General features: G+C 43.0%; 1 protein-coding gene across 1 annotated transcript in view; it reads right to left on the bottom strand.

Annotated features, from left to right (window-relative positions):
- STK3 (serine/threonine kinase 3) overlaps positions 1-23,936 on the bottom strand; it is a 1,017,041-nt gene that overhangs the window by 365,895 nt on the left and 627,210 nt on the right. The window lies entirely within an intron of this gene.

The following is a 23,936-nucleotide window of genomic DNA, read 5'->3' as shown; positions in this document are numbered from 1 at the left end:
CAGAGAAAAAAACGTTATGGTGATGATATTTAGCAACGGGTTGGGACTATAAACGCGTTCACATTCCTCCCTAAACCTTACTTATTGCCAATTTACAACCCAACTGGTGACATTACCTTATGACAAACTATTGCAGATAGCTTGCTAAAAGAACATGCTACACAACACTTGCTTATGTCTGGGACATAAGGAAAAAGTACCAACTAGAGTCTCACTTACTCCGAACAAGGCTGTTCTGCCCAGTCTGTGGTTAAGTATTTATATAGGGAACATACTTTTTTATAAGGAAGTGTACACTAGTCATCAGTAGTAAAACTTCTAAAAAGTCTGAACCAAAATTTATCAAGACCCCATTTCTTTATCCAAATTCTTAACAAGAACTGTATCTCAAAATAAAACTTCCTTTAATAACTATACATACGATATGAAAGTTTGCACATATTGTAGTGTGCAACAAACACAGACTAGTGTAACTATTTGAAGACCTTTCATGACATTCTTCCGGTATCCAAAGATACTGCAAAACGTTACATGAATATGGGCACACTGTAGTACTCTGAAATTCCTCATAAGTGATAGGCCATGAAAGTTTCAAAACATTTACAACTGTCTACAACCATTCCATGCTTGTGTTCCTTATCTATAGTTTTGCAAATACTGGAGGATCAAGTGTGTTTTACCACAGAAGTGCATGCAATTATTCTATCTCCCGGAAAGAACCAATTAAGTAATACTTTCGGTAGAGTTGTAGACATATGATGTAATCTGAAGTTCAAAAGAGCTCACCTTCTTTGAGCTTTAGTCTCATAAATTTATGCTAGGATATTCTTTGCATCTGGCACGACCCTAAAATATATTTACTGTATACTGCATTAACAAATGTGTTGGAAATCACCAGCAGCAAGAATTGAAAAAGAGACATGAACAAATGAATTTGCCTTTAGAATGAAAACAGAACTTCTCCAACTGTAAAAATTCATTAAACGTTTACAACTATAGTGAATTTTCTTTGACGTTAAACAATTCTTGGCACAATTATGTAACACATAATCTGCTGTGAAGATTGCAGGGAGCGCCTTTTGTTTTGTGTCATGGAGTTGAACATGCTGTCGGAGGTGCAGTATGGTTTTCGGGAGGAGCTAGTCCTGGTCGAGCAATGTCTGAATTTGCACTTGCTTGTAAGCAAGCATCCCACTGCTAAGCAGGACTCCATCTGTCTGGCCTTTATGGAACTGTCTTGCGCATTCAACAGCATGGTAAGATCCAAACTGTGGTCCATATTGACTGATCTGGGAATGGACGTATGGCTTGTTGATTTCTGTGGGCCTTGTATTATGACCTTTCAGCCTCCAGGGCCTGTTAGGTTTGGCCCTACAGTGAGCTCACTGCTAGTTTTAAACTGGAAAAAGGTGTGCACCAGGGCTGTGTTTTGGCCCCAATTTTATTATTAGAATATATTAACAGTCGTGGCCCAGCCCTTGATAGCGCAACGCGGATGTCCCCCAAATTAGTAAGAAAAAGGTTCCAGCACTACTCTATGCAGATGATGCTGTGTTACTTGGCAGAACTTTTAAGGGTTTAAACAACCTCTTCCAAGATTTGTTTTTAGCATTTTAGGGTTTCTGGGTCTTGTTACTAACCGCTCTAAAACTTTCACTATGGTCTGTGGCCCTAAATTTCACAAGATAAAGAATGTACATCTCCAGAGCCATCCTGTTGCCTCCACTCATGGTTTTCATATATACAAATAGTCTTTCAGGCTGAATTTATATTACAATTTAGCTACACATATTGGAAGGAAGACATTACCCCCTTTGTTGGAGTTCTTTAAGAGTAAATGCCTCCCCATTCTTACACACAGGGCTGGTATTTAGGGCTATTTTAGTACTGTTTCCCTTGAGGGTGAAGAGAATAGGGTTTTGCGGCTCCTTCTGGGAGTAGCCCCGCCTTGTTTAACTTTTATAGTCAATAAAGAGCTTGGGGTAGTATGTGGAGGATAGTATCAAATTGGCCCCTCTTACACTGTGGTATGCAGTTTTGGCGAACCCGCATGCCGGCCTCAACAGGGAGGTGATCCTTGACTGTCTATTATGTGACATAGGCCTGAAAATCCCCTGACTCCAATACATCAAGAGAGAAATGTCTAATATGGGGAGGCCGGAGCTTTTCTCGAATCCATCTGTTAAGTCGAAGTCTGACCTAGTTTGGGTCAAGAAGTTCTTAAAAATTATGAAACAACGGCATAGAGAGGAAATTGAACTCTTAAAGACTTACGTTAGGGACTATGAGCAGTTTCAAACTCCCCTAAAAAATGGAGCCGGACTTGACATGTGGTAGACCGCAACTGGGACAGAGTCCTTTTAACTAGATTCAGTGTTGGTTTTGTGAGGTGACATCCAGGTTTTCCCTTAGGGCAATTTGAGTCAAGTAAAGTGCTAATCTGTCCATGTGATGAGTCAGCGCCGCAGAGCCTGCTTCATTTTACCCTGTTTTGCCAGTTCTATATTCATTATACTAAGAGGTTTCTAATTTCTATAATAAGAAAGAGTGGTTTTAGAAGATGTGGTGATGCTTTGGCTTATCTGCAACAATTACATTTCCCCACTCGTTGTATTGGCTTTTTTTTTTAAGTGTGCAATTGCTCAAAGGAAATTGATGCTATTTTAGTTACAATCCTTTTTAAGTTGCACTGGGTCACTTTATCAGCTGCTCAACTTGGGCTAGATCCTAGTTGGGTCGGTTTACATTTTTAGAACCTTATCTTTTCAGGATATTAACCTTGGTCATTTTTTACTTATGAATTTTAAGCAACCTGGATTTGTTGTAATTTATTTTTAATATAATCTTAATTACTCTTGTTTTATGTATTCTGTAAGTATGTAATGATGTTTAAATAATTTCTGTATTGTGCTTTCTTGGTTGCTTTTGGTGCCGAAATAAAGTTGATGATCACGATGGTGTAACCCATGGGTGCTCTGAATGCAATCAGTTCAATGGAACATGTGCAAAACTGAATTTCTATAGATTGTCAGTCAAAGATTATGCAAGTACATATGGCTAATAGCGTTTCGGCATATATGCTTAAAACTGTTGAGGGATATTCTTTAGTTTATGTCAACTGAAGAAGGATTCCAACAGGTTAACAACATTGCAAGTCATTAATACCCAAGCTAATTCAGTTTGCTAATATGTTTTCTATTCTTACTTTGTCCTTGATTATTTATCTGCAGTTTTATATAGAACAAACTAGACCCCAAAGAGTGACACAGATGTTTAAATAAGGAAAGTTTTATACAAAAGATCATTATTTAAACATAGCCATTTTGTTTTGTTACCTTTCAAAATAGAAGACAGCAAGTTTTAAATTAAACGTTATGATCAGGTCAGGCGTGGTAAGACAGTTCTCGGTCAAATGTTCTATTATTTTATCTACTTTTGTAAACATATAAATAGAGGAACCACATCTAAAACTGCTGGCTAAATACTGTGTGATTATAAGTGTGGGCACACACAGTGTTGACTTCTTGAACGATCTAGTTTATTCAGTGAAGTAAACATAAAAAGATGGCTACCTCCTTAGCAGCGATAAATGAGAGAAAACTTGAATATACAAGAAGTATCCTTTATCAAAAAAAAATAAGCACAGGTCTTAAACTGCGGTGCATTAAGAACACTCTAGGGTAAAAGCCAGCCACAAACAACATATGGGGGCCAGAGAGGTTGATGAGTAAGGAACCGAATAAAAAAACATATCACCAGCCACTGTCTCAAACACAATCAATACGCCTATGGCGCAGGATGAAATATCTATGAATCAGAATGATTTTCAGCTCCTTTTTAAATAGTGAAGGCATTGGGCAGTACAGAGATCTGAATGGAGGAAATTGAAAATTCTTGTGGCACTGCTCGATAATGATTGCTTCATACATCTTACTTGTTTAATGTATGAGCACAAGCAGAAGGGAGTGGGTATTTCTTGACCCTCATCAGCCACCAGATTTCAGTTTCTCCATTAAGTAAGGGGGAGCACAGTGTGAAAGACTTTGTGAGTGATGCAAGCAGCTTTAAATTGTGTTCTTGCTTCCATGGGAAGCCAGTGAAGTGATATGGGGACTAGGATAATGTAGGTGAATTTCTTGCAACCCGAAACAAGATGAGTAGCAGTAGAAAGCACTGCTGTAAGAGAGGCTAGATGAACATTTAGGTCTGTGAGGAGAGAATTCCAGAAGTCCAGGCTAGAAAGCACAAGTGCCTAATTTACAGTGTTCAGATATTGGTCAGTAATGAAGTGTTTGATAGCCCAGATTTCTTTGAGTGCACCTTTGGCCATAGCAAAACATTGTTTTTAGGTTACGTTTGTTGTCTAGGATGAGAGATTTAGCATCATCCACAATGGCTGGCCTGATAATCAAGAACAGTACAGAACTCAACTCAAGATTCTCATCAGCCAGATGATCAGGGACTGGAGGAAGTGAGACTTCAAAGGCTTTGAATTTTCAGCAAAGTCTTTACACTTAGATTCAGGGACTTCAATTAAGCCAAATATGGAGGGACTGTTGACCTCTTTATCTATATCAAACGGAGATCTTGGGCTATTTTTGGTAGTGTAAAAAAATAATTTGATATGTAAGGCTTTAGACCAGAAAATGTGCTTTTGCAGTTGCTTCCTGAAGACTTGAGCTGAGCAAAAATCCAGAGAGAAGAAGATTGTGTCCAAGTGTCCTCTAATCTTCTGATCTAACATTTCCTCACACAGAACTTTCGTGAACCATGGGGCAAAGCATTTTGACCTTTTCTTCTTGCTTTTCATAGAAGCGCAGTCCTCAAGAAAGTCTTTCATACATTGTTACATTTAGCTCTGGCAGCATTTAATGTCTTGCTGGTATCCACTTGAGGGAAGGATCATATGGGCCTTGCATGCAAGTGTATTAATGTAGATATTTATTGAGTCCAGGAACCATTTTTTTTCTTGATAAACCTCTTGCAGCAGTGCAAAGGCTAGGGTAAAATGGATTTGAAGGTGGGACATCAGTTAACAGAAGGAGATGTCTGGCAATGATGGAGTATATGTACCTAAAGGTATACAGTTCCTCGAGCAAATTGAGGTTAATGAGGGAAGTGTTGGAAGGGTCTCTTTAGCGGAGATCTTTTGTTCCTTGCTGTATGGTGCCGTGGGTGTGAGGGGTGTAGATGTGGTGAAAAAGTGACTAAAAAAGGTAAGATAGTCCAACATTTTTTTTTTTATTCAGGCTGGCTATCCACCTCGTTAAAAACAATAAAAGTGACAGCTTTCTGACATTATGGTCCAGTTAAGCTATGCTCTACTCTCGTATGTGTATGGGTATGTGTAGGCAAGCAGCCCTGCAGAGTTAGTCGAAGAGCCAGGTCTTGAGCGTCTTGCGGAAATGAAGATGCAAGGGGGCGGCTCTAATGAGTTGTTGGGAGGTTGTTCCATGTTTTGGGAGCGATGTGGAAGAATGACCGACCTCCTGCTCTGCTTTTCTGAATGTGGGAGGTCTAGGCAAGTAAGGCCGAGCTTAAGTGTCTGGCAGGCTGGTGAAAACGTAAGCAGTTGTTAAGGTATGCAGGGCTGATGTTATGAGCAGTTTATTGGCCGCGCTTGTGGTTTGTGGTGTGGGAGGTTGAGGATTAGTCTTGCAGCACTGTTTTGGTTGGTTTAGAATCTGTGTAGGAACTATCTGGAAATTCCAGCGTAGAGGGTGTTGCCGTAGTCGAGCCTGCTTGTGATGAGTGCTTGCATGACAGTATGTCTGCCGTTCTGGGGCAGACATTTGAAGATCTTTTGTAGTATTTGTAGCTTTTGCCGTTCTGGGGCAGACATTTGAAGATCTTCTGTAGCTTTTGTAGCATTTGTAGCTTGTGGAAGCAGGAGGAGCTCACTGCGTTGACTTGTGCTGTCATTTCGAGTTTGTCGTCCAGGATGATTCGCAGGTACTGGGTCTGGGGATGTTGGTCATAGTTCTGCGGCCAACACGTGGAATCCCATGTTGCCAGAGACCAGTATTTCTGTCTTGTTGGAGTTAACTTCCAGACAGTTGGACCTCCTTCATTCTTCTACCATGATCATGCTTTTGGTAAAGTTGGTTCTGGTGGTGGCTGTCTTGTCCATCAGAGATAGGATGAGTTGGGTGCCGCTAACATAAGATATGATGGTGATGCGAGATGATCCCTGTGGGACTCCGCCGATTAGGTTCTTGGTTTCCAATGTGTAATGTGGTACCCTGACTCTCTGGGTTGTTCCCATGAGGAAGGAGCCTGTCCAGTTGAGGGCAGGTCCTTGGATGCCAATGTTGTGGAATCTTCTAATGAGTGTGCTGTGAGAGACCGTGTCAAAGGCTGCGGAGACGTTGAGCAGGATGAGGGCTGCTGTATCTCCTAGGCGCAGGATAGTCCAGATGTCATCTGTGGCCGCTTCAGTGCTGTGGTTTCTTCTGAATCCGGAGTTGGTGTGGTCCAGTAGGTGATGTAGTTTGAGGTGGGTAGTGAATTGATTGTTGATGGCCTTCTCAATCACTTTGGCCATGATTTAGCTATTATAAAGATTGACATGTACAGTTTACAGTTGAACCTTGTAGATGCGGAAATTGTTAGTTTGTGCCTGTATGGTATGTTGACAGAAGTAGAAATATTCAAAAACCCAGGAAGAGAATCACCCACCTACCTATGTTAGGGGGGGGGGAAGAGCAGGTGGTCAGTTTTGAGGTATCCCTTCCAGGCACAGTGATACTGGTCAACAATTAAAGATTCATGGAATCCGTTTAAGATCTCACGTTTAAAGCTTTTTATTGCGTATTTAGAATGGTTAGGAGGATGAATGATTATAAAACAGTTGGCTTCTGACTTGGTCAGGTGTTTGGAAAGAGAAGCAGTACAGAGTAGGTCATAATTAAAGTAGAGAGCAGATGTGTGACAGAAGGTGGTACTGGGGCCAGGTAAAGAAGAGTTAATAATCACCAAGAAATGGGCACAGGAAAAGTAATACTAATAGAGAAGGCCAGAGTAAATAAGGCACAGTAATGAAACCAGTGTAAATTATAGGGAAAAAGTGCCCCCTTGAAGGAAATTAGTAAATATTAGGATATGCTGGCCAGATGCAAGATGAGACTAGAACAGGCCTAATCCAGTTGTAATATCTTGTATAACAAAAGACGCGTGACTATGCCATATGTTAATACTTTCCCTTAAGGTGCCCAATTCAATATGGAGAGCAAGCAAGCTGGTGTTTTCTGTTTCGCCTAAAAAACAAGTTCCTTGTTAAAGAATAGATTTTACAAAAAAACAGTACAAAACTATTACTAAAAACCAGCCACAATCAAACCACCAACATAAAAAAATCTAAAACATAAAATCATGCTATACAAGTCATTCATCACATCATCAATTTTCGAGTAACTTAGTGAACAGAATCTGCTCTTGCATAATAGTTTTAATATGTTCATCAACCTAATAAGCACAGAAATGGACTACAAGGTTGTAGACTTTATTTTCGCTTCTGAATAATAAAGTGTTATGTTCATGTTTGCTTACATGTGTATAGTTTAACTTCCCCAAAAAATATCAGTGTCAACACTCAATTAAGAAAGAACGGACACTCCCTAAATATCCAAATTCTTTAAACCTTTAAGAAAAAAACCACCAGCAGCACGAGTCTTGTGCTAGCTGGGTCAAAGGAAGTTCAGCCTCTTTCTGACAATATTCCATTCTAAACATTTTCAAAGGGCCAGTAAGGTGGGGGCTGAATTTTAGTCCAGGCAAAAGTTTTTCAACTTCTTTGAATCCTCAGCGCCGAGGTGCAACTTTGGTGGCGATAGCAGCACTATAGAACAATTCATGGACGACTAAAGCATCTTCATAGCATATACTTTAGGGTCAAGAGATAAACAAATGACAATCGAAGAGTGGCAAAGAAACTGCAATCACAATGTCATGATTAACTTTTCATGATGCAAAAATGTGGAAGACCAACCGCAGGACAAGGACACTTGCGCTCAACTCAACCCAGCACAGATCTTTCAGGTTGTCAACTCATACAAGCAAATCAATCCATGGAATAAAGGACCTATCTGTTCTAACCGTTCTGACACCTACTTTGGAAGCAGGGCACCAGCAACATCATCTAATTCATTACAAAATTCAAAATACAAGACATATCACTACTCTAGGTTAAGCGCAGCACTAAAATAGATTATGTTACCTCTCTTGAAAATCTATAATTTGCAGTTTAAACCTAAAGAGCAGGGGCAGCTCCTCCGCTATGGTGGAGGAGCATCGCCACACTGCTTTCTCACAGTGCGAGAAGCCAAAACGTAAAATGGGAATAACTTTTAGTTATTACCATTTTATGTTTGCTTTGCAGGTGGGTAGGCGGGGCTGCTCTGCTCTCCGAGCAGGGCTGGGAGGAGTGGTTTTCCCACTCCTGAGTGTGCAAAGACTGTTTAGTCTGCCCTCTTGGGCCGCCCAAATCAGTCATGTGTACTTTGCCCTTCTCAGTCTGTATGGAGAACATGCCCACTCTTCTAGCCCCTGGCTGAGTGCCATGTCACAGCGCTCCAGACCAATCACAACGCTGCATGAAGCGTTGGCATTGGCTTAGGGGAGGTTTCAATTTTTTTACATTTATGACTCCCTCCGCATGCCCCCTCACCCCCTCCCACGAGCCATGCCAGCTGCTACTGCTGGATAGGACACCGATAAGGGAACTACGCTCAAAGTGCATAGGTGCCAAGGTTTCAGATTGCTATGTGTGACATTTTCAAAATGTCAATGCATCTATAAGTGACATTTCAACAAGTATGAGTGACACTTTCTTGCGAGCAAAAGAAAATCAATCAATGAATACGAGGGAAACATATAAATGTCAGAAATTAGACCGAGAAACTCTAAATTTTTTAAACTGGTGCAAACGACTGCGGTGGCTGACTCACAATTACAATGAAATTATGAAAATGTCACATATAGCAATCTGAATCCTTGGCAGCTATGGGCAGGCAGGACTGAACTCTCACCTGGGAGAATGCCTGACCAAGAGTTAATGAACGCCTGTGCCTCAATTATCATTAATGCTTTAGTCCTTCTGAAACAGACAGATGGAGTGAGGAGCAGAAATCGAAGCTCAGCGGGTCCCATTCAGCAGCATCCGGACTTAAAAGTGAGCCGAGGGGGTTAGTACCCATAAGTTAGAGGTTGCCCCCCTAGGCCCCAGGAGGGAAGAAGTGGCAACAGAGACGCAACAGCTGTCCCGGATTAGAACTACAAGGCCTGAGCCAGCAGTCGTGCATTTGCGCTGATAAAATAGCGATTGAGTGGAGTCTCTAAAGACCAAGTGCGGGCACAGAGCAGCAGAGAGAGTGGCACCCTTAACCAGCACCCTGGGGGTGCCCCCATTGGCCCCGGGAGTGTGGAGGCAATGGCTTGGTGTTCTGAGGCCATGGCTGCACTAATAAAATGGTGGCTGAGTAGTGTTGCTAAAGGCCGAGCGGGACCGCCAGACACCAGAGGGGATGGCACTCCTTAGCAGTGGAGTCCTGAGGAAGGCAGCAGAGGGAGACTGACGGCTCCTAAATTTGGCAGGTCTATTGCATTGAGTCACATGGGCACTGAGAGCGTCTGGTGCCCGGGGCCCACTGCCTGCACTGCGGAACCCCTCCATGTGAGTGGATACAGGCAGGAGGCCACGATCTCTCCCCGGTACACCAGTGAGTATGGTGGTGCTAGTGAGTGAGGGTCTATCCCGCAAACAAGACCCCCGATAACTCAGCTGGAGCCCTCCAATACCTTTGGGTCGAGTTAGCACTACTAAACTGCTCAAGATGCAGTGGGCCAACCCTGCACATCAGGATATTAACCGGGCTAAGGTCAGACAAATAAAGATGCCACCAGGGCAAATGGCCTGCCGGTCCGGACCTTTCAAATGACCTTAAGGTACACTCACTCACAGGGGCGGGTTTGGCTTGATGTGCACGATAAATAGGCATTGAGGGGATGAATGTGTGACCTTTAAATCGTAAGTTCCAATCGAGACTGACTCGAGTCAACCCTTCATGATAGCACAGAGTATTGCATAATATAACAACAAGTCGTCGACTCGAGTGTTCTCTTTATATTCTGCTGCAGTGCTGCACTGACTTCACTTGCGCGGCTGATTTCAACTTTGTGTAGACTGACTACAGAGCTGCTGTATGTAACTGAAGGCAGGCTGAATGACACGCTCCTAAAAGTAAATTACAGTAGGAAGACAAGAAGAAACAGTGCGTGACACTTCACTTACTCAGCGCAGAGCTCCATTAACGGTACGGGCCAGCTGCGACGATTGTAGTCTTGGGAAGCGCCGCAGACGCAGTCCAGATTGAACACTCCTCTCTGACCAACTCCTGTGGCATAGGCAGAACTAGCTGCACTGGACTGCCAGCAGCACCTGAGGCAGTCATGCTGATGCACCACCACGGCCGAATCATTAGGCCGGCTGTGCCGCTTGTTGAGACCTGCAGAGTTAGGCCCCAAGTGTGCTGGCTGCCAAACAACCGACACTATGCCGCGCAGCTGCGCCCGCCCACGGCGCCTATGGTGATTGGACAAATTAAATCATGACGGGGCAGGCTCATGACATCAGTGAATGCACGGTATCGGGTAAAACATTGTAGCTAGCTTTAGCACAATCTGCATTTGCAGAGGAGTCAATAAGCATCAGCCCAAATTCAAAGTGCATTTCTTAATAGCATTGGATGCAGAGAAGACCCTAGTGGAGACCTCTTAAAGTATGCACCCCATTTCAAACATCATACCATAAAACGCAGGATGTGTTAAGTCCATGATATAACCATCTAAGGACCATTACGTTTTTATTGGGTTTCAGAATTGAACCACCATGTTTTTGTTTCATTTATTTTTTTACAATGACTTGTCAGACTGCCCATATGAAATCCAGTAAAGCAGTTAATGCCCATTGAAAACCCAACTAGCATTTTGATAACATCATAACCATGCATCAACAGAGATGATGCAAATAATTCAAATACAATTGGTAGCTAGGCCAAGGCCAAATCAACAATGCAAATTATTTCTAAAATGCACCGGTGTTTTTTTTAAATCTCATTTGAAACAATTTGGGTTGGAACAGTAAGACTAATGTTTGTATTCCCTCATGCTACTTCCTAACCTCTTCTGCAGAGAGTTTGTCATTACCTTTTTTCCCACTCAAGAGATGGAGACAAAGTTTATAGGGAGAGGGCAACAAGTGAGGGTCTCTTGCTACTTCCACAGAGGTCTGTAAGTTAATACCAGGCTTTCGAAGCCCTCGATAATGGCGCGGGCGTAGGTGATTGAGAGGACAGCAACTCAGATATTAAGACTCCCAGATAATGGCTTGCTTTGATATATTTAATATCTGTTGCACAAGGTTGAAGATGTTCATCTTGAAAGTGGTGTGGAACATTTTGGGTAGATGGTATAGAAGAACAGAGATACATTAGATGGAAAATCTTGTAGCACATTTTTTAACAGGATTTAGATGTTGGACCCAGATATAAAGCGGTCTGGAGATCGGCCATACTACAGTTACTTTTGCACCTCTGCCTTATCATGATTTCAGAAGAATCAGTGTCACTAGAATAAGACTGTAATCCCAATCCTCCCTACACTGTGCCCTTGACGGAACTTTCTCAGAATCCCGTGGATTAACAATGATTGGGAGGAGATGGGGAAATTGGGAGGAAGTAAGGAGAGCGGGAGACACTGCAGACCTCTATGGCGATTTGAGTTCTTCAAGATCACAGTTTGAGCAGGATAATCAGAATACTGCACAGAGGTTAAAAAATTAGTTAATAGCACATATTAACAAAATATTGTCATCACTACGTAGTACCAGCTTACCACTGCTTGGTGACTGGGAAACTGTGACTAGATCTGGGACTACGAGCAATCAACCCCAGAACCAAAACCTTGGGCAGAAGATCCAAGAAACCCAACAAACCACAGATGTTGCAAAACAACGACTAATGTCCAAAGAAACACAAAGGAATATAGTAAGCTGTCGGCAACCAAGAGGGAAGACATAAAAAAGGTGAGGGAATGCAATATGGGTTTCAACTGCTGACACATATGAAACGTCCACCAATCACTTCTGATAAACGCAGTATATAGGTTATGGAGTCTTTACCCCTTTCATCCTGCTTACAACCCCAGAATTTCCACCTCTCACTTACCTGTTTACTTTCTACGTGCCTCTGCTTCTGCTCTCCTTGGTATCCAGCCCATCTTCCACTGTCCAGCCTCCAAGCACCAGAAACCGCTCTCTCAATTCACTGATGTGAATTGCATGCCGTCCGAAGGACCTACATTGCTTTCTCTGAGGTACTTTTTGTTTTCTGATTTTTCAACTCTGAATATGTCCTTAGATCATTTTTGTTCAGTATATTGTAATTTGTAAAGAGGAGGTTCTGCTATATCATGTGCTAAAGTGTCACTGAACCACTTCCCTGTGAGGGTTTGAAAGTGGAGGTTGATGTTCTGGATTAGGTGGTGGATGTACAATCCACTTCTGACGAAAGAGCTACAGCAATACATTGAACCTCTTGTTCTTATTATTTATCCTCTTAGTCATTTTGCTTGCAACAATACAATTAGTTTGTGATTGTAGTAGTTAGGCAAGACATCTTGTATGGAGGAGTAGACATGTGTATGCTTAGCCTTACAAACTGAGTCCCTATTCTGCTGTCTTCAACACTTTGAATCCTATCAATTACTGATTTGTTCTCTTTCTTATTTCCAACCCTATGTTCCATTGATGAAGACCTATGATTAGCATAAACATTTATGTTATGGTACATGAGTTACCAAAAGTCACAAGTGCTACAGATTTCTATCACTCTATCTGCTTTTCCATGAAAACCGTGCTCCACTCCCAACCTCAAGTAAAGTACTTAGCAGCCTTGTTGGCAAGCACGCAAGAAACTGCTCTGTCTTCCAATCCTGAAACCTCTTTTACAATCATTCATTCCTTTATCACTACTATGATCGTATTCCCCACACCAATATTCCATGTTAACTAATCAACTTACCAAATTCCATTCTTATGTCACATCATATCTTTAGAAATGTTCACTTTCCTGTTATTTGCCCTTTTGACAGATCATCATATTTACAAATGTAGGCTGGTTAGCTGTGGGTCCTGCAGGTTAAAGTGGCTCCCGGGACGCTCTTTTGGGAGTGCCTGCACATTCTATAAATGCCTATTGTATTGTAATGGAATATTTTCCAGTAGCTTCCATCTCTAGTCCCGTCTCACAACTCAAATGTACTTAGCAAAAAAAGAAGATACACATCCATCATTACGGCGCCTCAGCAAGAGAGAATACAGAGGTTAAACCAGAGCAAGTCATATAGTATCAAAACATGATCTGCTAAAGATGGTTGTAGCCTTGGAAATGTTAGAGACCTTTCTATAACATTTCATAAGCATTTTAGCGAGTGGAACACTTTAACATGCCTTTCAACTAAACCACTCTAATACATTCTTTATTCATCATCACTCTCTCCTTTACTACTACCTCTCCCTGCTAATAAGTGAGCCGTCAACATAATTTAGTCTGTTTTGTTTGGTGCCTTTATGCGTTTTAAACTCTTGCAGTCTTAAATTCAATATTATCTTCATTTTTATTCTAAATTCAAATACTGTTGGGTCATACAAATTATAATTTAGGGCCATACTGCAAAAAATCATTGGAGGCCATCAATAACTTAAAATGGAAATTTTCTCCATGACTATGTTATGTGAACATGAACATGTTGTGGTGCTTTCTTTCTCCCAAACAGGCAAACCATAATTTTGTAGCCAGCAGTAAAAGATTTTAGGTGACAAGTCCAGAAGGTGAAAGTCAGTGTAACAGATTCATGTATACAGTTTAAGCTTATGCACATTAAAATCAAACAGTGAGGTAACTGCTCTTAGTTTCAGACTGTACATGCTCATGGTGCTCAGGAACCATTCTACGGACTAAACACGATGGGCTGGCTTGGTCTCGCTAAAAGTAACCGCATTCATCTAAATGCAGAATTACAGGTTAGAGTATTTCTATTTTTTGGCATTGATAGAGCACATGGCTGCCCATAAGGTCTTTCCAGGGCAGCAAGAAAGTCCAGATCAAGACACCCAAGCTCAATCTCTCTCAAACAGCCAGGTTTTGAGAGACTTCCTAAAGCCGAGTTCATCTTCGGAATTATGAAGTTTCAAAGGGAGGGAGTTCCACAGTTTAGCTGCCTGATAGGTAAAAGACTGACCCCGCTTCTGCTTTTATGGAATTTAGGGGTCATTGCTAGAATAGCATTTGAAGATCTTAAGGATCTTGAAGGCAAATAAGGCAGAACAAAATTGCATAATAAAATTGAGCCCTAGTTGTAAAAAGCACATTATGTGACTCACAACTCTTTGAATTGCACCTTTTTTAGGTCTCGCCTAGACAGCGCTTACGCTGTCTCTTTGAGACATGCTGTATTCAGGTAGGGACTTGAAGCTCTGCCCATCTTTTCAATTAGCACCTGTTACTGTCCTTTCAAAATGGTTGCTTTTGATTCATGAATAAGCTTAGTAGTCCCTCCTTAGTACCGCCCTTTCTACTTTTGTAACCTTCCATGAGGACTGGCCCTTTTACTTAGGTTGTTACTCTGCAGGTTTTATTAACAGTCTGTGTGCACTATTCTTTCTCCTACCAGCTGTTGCCGACAGGACACTCTCTCCAGCAACTGCTTGTTTTTTAATACCAGCGGGGGCACGCCTTATGTTTCACCCCTTCCAATGCTCAGACGTAGCGGCATGCGTAAAATATTTTTCCCCCAGACCGCATGCTGCGCTTCATCTTTAACACTGAGCCCGCATTAACATTCACACAATTAACAATGGCGCCCGTGGCTGACAGTCTGTCATCCCTGCCCGCCTCGGGGCACAGCGCTAAATGTTTCAGCACGACGCCTGCTTTTCACAACACAGGCGCACCCATCTAACAATGGCACCTGTAGCTCGCAGCCCTCCCTGTTGCTCCCACCTGGGTGCCACGGTTAGTGTTTCGTTACGGCACCCACTTTTGCTTTCACAACACGGGTGCACACATTTAACAATGCGATCCGTGGCTCGCAGCCCGTCATCCCCGTCCCCATTCCCCCCCGGGCGCTGCGCTTAATGTTTCAGCACAGCTCATGCTTTTGCCTTCACAACACGGGCGCACACATTTAACAACGGCACCCATGGCTCGGAGCCCGTCATCCCCGTCCCTCCACCGGGCGTTGCGCTTAATGTTTTAGCACGGCTTCCGCTTTTGCTTTCACAACACAGGCGCACACATTTAACAATGGCGCCTGTGGCTAGCAGCCCGTCAAAGCCCCCCCCCCCCACCGCCCCCCGGGCTCCTCACCTAATGTTTCAGCACAACACCTACTTTTACTTTCACAACACAGGCGCACACATTTTACAATGACGCCCGTGGCTCGCAGCCCCTCATTCCCGTCCCCGTACTTAGAAGTTTTGCAAATACGCTATGATGTGCACAGAGTTTAGATTAAAGAAACTGGCAGAGGATGTTGTACGTTTTATGAAGTGAAACGTGCCACATAATGTGATATAAAATATGCTCTTTAAACTCACCAAAGTCATTCTTTTATTCGTCCTTTTAAGAGTCCAATCTATAGCATAAGCCTTGTCTTTTATTACTAGACTGAAAATAGAATGCAACCCTAGTGAATGCCCGATGAGTCGATGCCTCATTCAGAACACAAAAGGTTTTCACTAATGAATGCAACATCAGCAACTATGCTCCAGAAATAAAGCAGTATTAAGTTTACGTACAGTACTTGAGATAGCAGCTCTGCAGTGGTTACCACATAGAGCCAGTACATGGGACCTTTCCCGGTACGTATCTATATCAGGTTCTATACTGTTCGAAAGGCAGGTAAGATCAATGCACACACATTGTGTGCCTCCATAGTTTTTATTCAAACACCGATGCCTTTGAAAGTATGAAATAATTAGCAAAAAGAGTGCGGGAAAAAGAGTGCCTGTGTGACAGAAAAAAATCATTAGTCAGGGCCATAAGAATTATGTGATTCTGTGCCCACAGCGTTTTCCTCATAATTATGGATTTTCTGCATTTACCACATAATCCACCACCTGCTGCATAATCTGCAGATTTTAACAAAAGAAATGTGTTTCTAGCTCAACCAGATCAAAAGTTACTAACAAGCATTTCCAATGCAATAGATCTCGCATTTGCGGGAATATGAGCCATTGGCATTGTAAATGACAATGTCTTTTATTCATGCATTTTAAAAACCTGCAAGCGGTGCGTAATCACGCGCTTTGCACTTACTGTCCTTGCTTAGGAAAAGCAAGACTGGCAGTAAAAGAGACGCAGTTACTGCCAGCCTTTGCTTCTCCTAAACTGGGACTATAAGTACAAAGTGCGTGGTTATGCACCACTTGCCGGTTTTCAAAACACATAAATAAAAGGCATTGCCCTTTACAATGCCAATAACTCAAACTCTCGCAAATGCGAGATCTATTGCATTGCAAATACTTGTTGTTGATCGAGAGGTAGTGACGTTTGGCCAATTGAAGTATGGGCAATGAATTGGAGGCAGAATGATGCTTTGGTACTCTCAGCAGCAGACGGGCTACCATGTTTTCAACAATCTGTAGTCTCCTCAGCAGGGATTAGGAAGTACCTAAGTAAGGCACAAAGTTACTAAGGCATGAGCCACAGTTCTTTGGGAAGTGACTGGTAAAATTCCAATCAGCATTCTGATGGTTCTAAAAATGCTAAAATAGTCTGCCACTAGTTTCCTGATCCAGACTTCGAGACAAGTTGTCATCCACCCAGATCTCTAAATTCAGTGGATTTAGACTGCGGCTAAGGTTCAAAACTATCCAGCCAACTTTTTAACCCCTTCCATGCTCATGACGGAACGGTTCCGTCATGAGCATCGGTTGAGCTGTGCTCATGACGGAACCGTTCCGTCATGGCCCCGCCCGCGCTCGAACCCTTCAGCACCGCGGGGGAATCCGCGCCGCGCTGAAGGGGTTAAAGTCCAGCAATTAGGGTTGCGGTCTATAATCATAACCTATGTGTTTTTTACTCCATTAACTTTTAGACAAAAAGTGGCCATTCAATTAGCCACTGCCAAGAAGCATGGCCTTAGGCATGCCACTTCAGAATGTTTTTCGGGGGCAAACGAAATGACGGATTGGGTGTCATCAGCATATGACACCAATGAAAGTCCAAAGGACTGAACTAGGTCTGTAAGGGGGACGCACATAAACATTGAATAATGTAGGGCTCAGAGATGAGCCCTGGAGAACTCCACATTTGAGGGATAAGGGATCTGAATAGAAAGGCTTACCCATACTTAGAAGCTTCGAATCTGAAGAAAGGACATGAGCCATTTCAAAGCCTGAAGTTCCACTCCAGGATTATGTAGTTTCTCCAACAAAAAAATAAGGAAAACCATGTCAAAAGCCACACTGATATCTAATAAAAATGAGGGCAGCTATGCCGCCCAGATCCAGAGTGCGTTTGGGGTCTTCTGTTAATGCCACTAGTGCTGGTTCAGTACCATGATCAAGATGAAAATCCACCTGGGAGGGGTGGAAAAAATTATTATGTTCTAAAAACTCAGATCATTGGATGTTAACATGCTTCTCCAAAACCTTTCCCAGAAAGGGGTGGAGTAGTACAATAAGACTGGGGTTTTATAATTTAAACAGCTGAAATGCTGTTTAAAATGCTGATGTTGGTGAGAAGCACTTCGCACCGGAGTTATCATGGAAGCTGCTGTGAGCGAGATGCAGCTCTGCAGGCCCATAACCTTCAACCTGAGAAGGAATGTAACCGTACAAGCAGAAGTGTGCAGGCCGACACATTCAGATGGGGTGCATTCGTTAATTCACTGAGGCCGGCTTCCTGACACATTATACCACAGTATTAGGTTAGATCATTCCAACAGGTCTGGCAGAAGTGTAATCCCGATATGCTCTAGCGATTACGAGTAACATTAGAAACAATTAACATGGTTGAATTGTTTGTGTTTTTCACCATTCTAATAATGCTCATAATAATGATGTATTTCATCTGCTTAATAATCACAGCTCATGTTTTATTTACAAGGATCAGATCTTTTCAATAAATATTTGAAAATATATTCTTTTATCTTTTCATTGTGACACCTTGGGCATGCAAAAGTGACAAACTAAAGGGTTCCATGAATTCCTTGAGAATAAGAGTGGTCATGTTTGAGGTTACTGACAACATCTAGAACTCTGTAAGATTAGAGGTTAAGATGCGGTACTGTGAGGTAGCCAAACCAACATTTACTTATTATACAAGAAGACCCAGTCTCTGTATGATGAAGTTTTGTTGACTTATACACAGCCCTGCTAAATTCATTGTAAATGTATAACATGATAGGTGTTTATCGCCTTTCTATACTCCTGCTTATTACAGACACTAAGTCTTTCTCCAACTTCGTTCGAAAAGGTTTCACATCTTTTTTAGGTCTCGTAGCTCAGAGTCGAGCCAGGTGCTAAGACTAAAAGAGATGGAAGTATTTTGTAAATGTGATTGCCTACAGTGTGCAATACACTGGAAGATACATTGAATTATATTTTAAAAATAAAGTCAAAATCCCACTTTCAATTTAGAAACAAAAGTTGCTACCTGTAGGGTTAGATCGAAACCAAAATTTATTGTTTAGAAATAATATCTGCAGAGTTTGATATCTATGCATGGAGCTTAGTGAAATGGGTCTGGGGCTGCTCAAGAAGATATTAAAATGTACTGGAGGACAGATTATGCTATGACATAGCACGCAGCAATCTAAAGTGCTGCCATGTTTAAAAATGTGCCAGACACAGATGCCTGGCATTCGGGGGAATGTGGTGAATATGTAGTAGGCCTACTGGACAAAAGGGATCTCAAATTCTGACACACAAAGGCCTATGACCTGAGATTCACGCTTATGGGCGAACCTATCCACTCTACAAATGTGTAATGTAATTACAAGAAAGTCAAAATCCTAGTCACAGGATTTAGATTAAATGCCTAGAATAATTACAACCCATTTTTAACACTGGCAGACATGCCTAGAATAATTACAATCCATTTTAACACTGACAGACCCAGTTTAGACCCAATGGTACAAATCAAGTGATAGAGATGTGTGTGGTTCTCCCAACAGCAATCTACAGATAAAATATGCTCTGTCTTGAAAGAGCATGTCGCAGTCTGTATTCGAGCATGTGAGGTGATATTATTGCACTTTACATGAACATGTTTATGGAAGGCAGGAATGTCACAGGAAATCAGGCTCCTCTTTTGCTGCTTCACCCCAATGACAGATGCATTGGTCAACAGAGATTTTTTAATAAGGAGGGCACATTTAGCATTACAGTACTGATTTCTGTAATTACTCAGCCATTACGATAGATAGATAGATAGATAGATAGATAGATAGATAGATAGATAGATAGATAGATAGATAGATAGATAGATAGATAGATAGATAGATAGATAGATAGATAGATAGATTGATAGACAGACAGATAGATTGATAGACAGAAAGAGAGTATACCATTGTAAATTGCAAGATGAATCTTCAACTTTTATCTTTTTATTCTCTAGCACACAGATCGGTGAACTGTTGCTTAATGTCCCTTTCCCCTAGAAGTTCACTACATCAGGCTGTTCCTATTAGGCAGAATGTCTAGACATCTATTTCCCACACTCAACAGGAAACAGACAGAACACATCATACTTATCCAACTTGGTGCAGTTAATCCACATAATTCCTAGCCGGCAGACTTCAGCAGTACCTTCAACATTAAAATGTCAATAGAAAACATGCTGCAGGTTCTACAGTGGTAAGTGTCCTTGGGATGGGATTGCATGACATCAGGATGGGCACAACATCCCTACCCTCTGCACTATTTGGCATCTAGGTCACTAATAATGGGGGAGGGGAGAGTCAACAGAAGGTAATATGCATTTTTAAGCAAGAGTTCCACTTAAAATAGAGACAGAGGGTCAGGCCAGTCAGGAGAGCGAGCCATTCTCGTGCGAAGCCTCACTAGTCAGCCCTGCCATGTATCACGCATCAGGTGTGAGACTATCGCATTTCAGTGCGGTGGTCTGCATCACAGCACTGAAATGGAAAGTCACGCATTATATCGCCTCTCACAGCTGTCAAGCGGAGTGTCTATGATGTATACACACCATGCTGAAAGCTGTGAGAGTGGTGCGCGATGCTCCCAGCATTTATATGATCTGGCTGGGCTCATCTGCGCTAGCGCTGCTACAATGTAACACAAATCCAGACTACAGCCGCACAATAACTTTGACGTCAGAGGAGTCACTGTCAGTGCGCCCAATGGCTACTGTGGTGACAGTGTGTGAGTCTTTTAAAGTTGTCAGACTCATTTTAATAGGCGCATAGTCTGCGGCGTGAGCAGAGCGGGAGGCATTTGCAAGTTAATCATCCTGCAGCACTTTGCGATAGCTCCTTGGGCCGGAATATTTATCATTTGAAATATCCTCGAAAAGCTTATTACTTGCCGGCCGCTACAAAATCCTTTATTGCATACAGCGATAACACTCTCATTGGGTCTCCTCCGTGTCACGAAGGGGTCCTCAAGGTAAAGAGGAAAGAGAATCTGCACAGGCTGAGGCCTTGATAGGCCCTGCCTGGTGAATGCGCCGGGAGGGTGAAGCCAAATGTGCCCGGGCCACAACTGCCAGCACTCGCTGGCGCGCGGAGACAAACTACAGCCCGCAACACGAAAAAAGAGGTGGGGGACCAGTGACCAGCTCTGGTCCTGAAGTAGCAGCATGAGCAACAAGAACACCACGTGGTGGCATTTTCTCAGCTCAGTATGGGTAACGGCATGGCAGCTGGGCGCGTTGATCTCACCACCGCGGCGGCGCCTGTATTATATTGAGCATTATGTATCCTGGACTAAGTCGACCCCGGCCCTACCAGCGTCAACGGTGGCTGACTCACAGTCATGAGCCAGACCCACCTCGGACCAGGTAGATGGCGTTGGTTACCCCGCCGAAGTCCAAATCGCATGCGTTGCCACGGACCCGACATGCCTAAGAAGCTCAACCAACTATTTAAGTGCCTAAGAGACTGAGCTGGTATATTAATCTAAATTACAGATGTGTTGTGCTGACACCCATCAAACATAATAAAGAACCAAAGTAGCAGTTTGCATTTTAATTTCACAGAATGCTTTTTTGCTGGCTGCATATTTTTCTTGGGCTTTGCAGCAGTTAAATTCATAGAATTTCTCATTACTCAAATGGATGTTGTTTCTGATATTTGTATATTTCCCTTTGCTTGATTTAGCTTGCAAGAAAGTGTCACTCCTAGTCATTGAAATGTCACTCATAATTAGTCTGAAAATATGACAATGTCACACATAGCAATCTGAAACCTTGACAGCTATGACTAATGGCAGTAAACTTATAAAACTGGGGTAGCATGAAACGGCCTTATAATTACAAAAAAACAGACTTTTTGATCGTGATTGAAGATGAGCAAAAAGGCTAAATCAAATCAGGTGTTTGTTAAGCGCGACTACTCACCCGTAAGGGTCTCAAGGCGCTGGGGGGTTGGGGGGGGTCGCAGGTTCCAGTTCATCAAGGAGGGGGGTCTGGCGAAGAGCCAGGTATTGAGGTTTCTTACGAAGATGGGGAGCGATGTTATCTGTCTGAGGTGGAGTGGAAGGTCATTCCAGGCTCTGGCCACGCGGAAGGGGAAGGAGCGGCCTCCCGATCTGGTCTTTCTGGTGCGGGGGACCACTGCGTAGGAGAGCTGGGCTGATCGTAGGGTCCTTTGGGGTGCGTGGAATTTGAGTCTGCTATTTAAGTATGCTGGTCCGTTGTCATGGAGGGCCTTGTGAGCGTGGGTTAGCATCTTGAAGGTGACTCTAGCTTCGATGGGGAGCCAGTGGAGGGTGCGCAGGTGCTGGGAGATGTGGCAGTGTCTTGGCAAGTTGAGGACCAGTCTTGCGGCGGTGTTTTGGATGTTCTGTAGCTTGCGGTGAGGTTTTTGTTTATTCCGGCATAGAGTGCGTTGTTGTAGTTGAGCCTGCTGGTGACCAGGGCGTGAGTGATGGTCTTTCTGTTTTCGAGGGGGATTCATTTGAAGGTCTTACGTAGGAGGCGGAGGTTGTGGAAGCAGGACGACGAGACGGAGTTGATCTGGTGGTCCAGTTTGAGCTCTGAGTCCTGGATGATTCCCAGGTTGCGTGCGTGGTCCGTGGGGGTGGGCGGGCTTCCGAGGGCGGGGGCCACCAGGTGTCATTCCAGGCGTCTGGGCCCATGATGAGTACTTCCGTTTTGTTGGTGTTTAGTTGTAGGCAGCTGTTTTTCATCCATTTGGCGACGGCTTCCATGCCTTCTCGAAAGTTGTGTCTGACGGTGTTGGGTTCGTTGGATAGGGAGAAGATGAGTTAGGTATCGTCTGCGTATGACACAATGTTGAGTCCGTAAGTGCGGACGATGGGGGCGAGCGGAGCTAAAAAAAAAGACATTAAAATGTTGCACGTTTCTAAGTAGCCTACCATCGTGACAATTTTGACCGATGGCAGAAAGGAAGATGAGAAGATGAACAAGAAAGAATCTAAGAGATAGAACTAACAGTCACCAGATAAATAACTTTAAAGTACTTGTATGAATCGACTCTCCCCTAAGCCCAACCTGTGAGTAGACTCGCATGTAGGAAAACAATAAAGAAATCAGATAAAAGGCAGTATTGAGAAGTCAAGGATATAGTGTTTAAGACCTCTTAGTAAAACTGTGCATTGCCTTAGAAGGAATCATAAAGAACATAGCCCTTGCAAAAACCAAGCGGCAGCAGACTCAGCTGCCTTGCAAATGTCTAGCAGGCACATGCTTTGTATGAACTTCAAACCACTTTGGCTCTCATCAAAGGTGCATGGTCATTTGAGGGAAGAAATGTTGCCCCTTGTAACAAATAACAATGAGTAACACAGTAGGCAATACATCTGGCACTGGGTGGCTAGAAGGAAGCCTTCCCACTGTCTTGAAACAAGCATTGGCAAAGTCAATAGGTCTTTCCTAATTGAGAGCTATTGGCTTTGCCAATATGTTTTAGCAATATTTTACACCAGAGTGGAATGTCTAAACGTTAGTAGGGTAAAGGAGAGTGGTGTGGAGAGGAGTGTCATAAAGTGGAGTAGAGTGGAGTGGCATAGACTGAAGTACAGTACAGATGAGTGGCGTGGAGAGGAATGACGTGGAGTGTCATGGAGAGCATACAGTGTTGTGGAGTGTCGTGGCGGTAGAAGAGTGGTGTAGAGTGGAAGGGCATAGAGTTGAGTAGCGTAGAGTGGAGCACAGAATCAGAGTTGAGTGTCGTAGAGTGGTGTTGAGGACTGGTGTAGAGCAGAGAGAAGTGGCGTAGAGGGTTTTGCGTAGAGTGTTGTAGAGTAAAGTGGCATACAGCGGAGTAGATTGTATTAGAGTGGAATGGCATAGAATGGAGTGGAGTAGTGTGTCATAGAATAGAGTGGAGTAAAGTGACATTAAGTGTAATAGAAGGAGTGGAGTAGAGTAATAAAATGCAGACTGGAGTAGAGTGCTGTGAAGTGGCATAGAGTGGAGTATTGGAGTAGTGTCGAGGAATAGAGTGGCCTATAGTGAAGTGACGCAAAGTACAATGGTGCAGAGTACATTGGCGTAGAGTACATTGGTTTTGGGTAAAGTGGAATAGAGTGCAGTAGCACAGAGTAGAGCGGTGCAGAGTAGATTGCAGTGGCGTAGAGTGCAAAAGCTTAGAGCGGAGTAGCACGGAGTGGAGTGGCGTAGAGTAATGTGGCATGGAGTGGTGCAGGGTAGAATGCAGTGGCGTAGATC

This window comes from Triturus cristatus, chromosome 5_1 (assembly GCF_964204655.1).
Source record: "Triturus cristatus chromosome 5_1, aTriCri1.1, whole genome shotgun sequence".
Lineage (NCBI taxonomy): Eukaryota > Metazoa > Chordata > Amphibia > Caudata > Salamandridae > Triturus > Triturus cristatus.
The sequence above is the reverse complement of the archived record's forward strand: the minus strand, read 5'-3'. Positions and strand labels throughout refer to the sequence as shown.